Raw genomic sequence first — 1,116 nt, 5'->3', positions numbered from 1 at the left:
GAAAAGGTGTACCATGAACAAACATGTCTGCACCAAAATGAACATCTTTCATTTCCTTTTCCCTGAACTTTTTCGAGTGCCTTCGCGTCTGTCCCTTGCCCCTCACCACCCCACCCGGTGGCAGTTGAAAGCAGACACCTAACACTGACCAAGTCACCTTCTGTAATCTCCGCTGCCAGCTGTCACAGGGCTGGGGAACCGGCTCCTCTCCGCGAAGTCTCCTCGGGGCCCCACGGCTCTCCCCGCGTCCCGGCCCTGGCAGGGCAGCCACGCTGGCCGCTCAGACCGCTCCGCGGGCGCCGCACGAACCACTCTCCGCCGGCGCTTCCAGAAGCAGGCGCTCAGAAAGGCTGAGGGCGGCCGAGCTCGCGCCCCGCGGGACTCGGGAGAACCCGCGCCCGCCGGGGTGCAGGTGCTGGGTGGCGCTCTGGAGTCTGCGAGCGCGCTCGGCCCGGGGCTGGGCTGCAGCTCCGCGGGTCCGGACGCCGCCGCGGACCCGGCCCCTCGGCAGCGCCTCCCCTCGCGACTGGGGGCTCCCGCACCACCCGGCCGCGGCCGCGGCGAGCAGCGCGGGCCCGAGCGCCTCACGCACCGCCGCTCTAGAGGCCGGGGGCCCAACTCAGAGTCCCCGAGGCTCGGCCTCCACGCTGGGCGCTCCGGGGCGGATCCAGTGAGGGGACTGTCGTGCTCAGGGGCGGACGTCTGTCGCGCATCTGTGCCCTGGCCGGAGGAGTGAAGGACGGCGCCAGGCCCAGGGTTCCAGTCACGGCGCAGCCCACAGCCTCCGACCGTCAGACCTGGGGATTCCGGGCTTCACCAGCTCTACAGAGCCGGGCCCCCGGCGCGCCGAAACCCGCGCCCCTGAGAATCCCGGCGCGCGCACCACCCGCGGCGAGGGGCGTGGCCAGTCGCGCGCTCTGCGTTGGCGGCTCCTCGCGGCCTGGCGGTTGGAAGCGGTGCTGCCTTGAAGAGGCTGAGCGCGGAGCTGCGTGAGGACAGGGGAGAAACAGGTGAGAATGGACGGAATCCGGCGGGAGCGCTCGTGAGGACTGAGCGCTGCGGCTCCTTGTGTGAGAAGGACTGGGCGCGCCATCTGCGGGAAGCGGTTTCGTCGTG

This window comes from Oryctolagus cuniculus, chromosome 9, assembly GCF_964237555.1.
Source record: "Oryctolagus cuniculus chromosome 9, mOryCun1.1, whole genome shotgun sequence".
In the NCBI taxonomy this organism is placed as follows: domain Eukaryota; kingdom Metazoa; phylum Chordata; class Mammalia; order Lagomorpha; family Leporidae; genus Oryctolagus; species Oryctolagus cuniculus.
The sequence above is the reverse complement of the archived record's forward strand: the minus strand, read 5'-3'. Positions refer to the sequence as shown.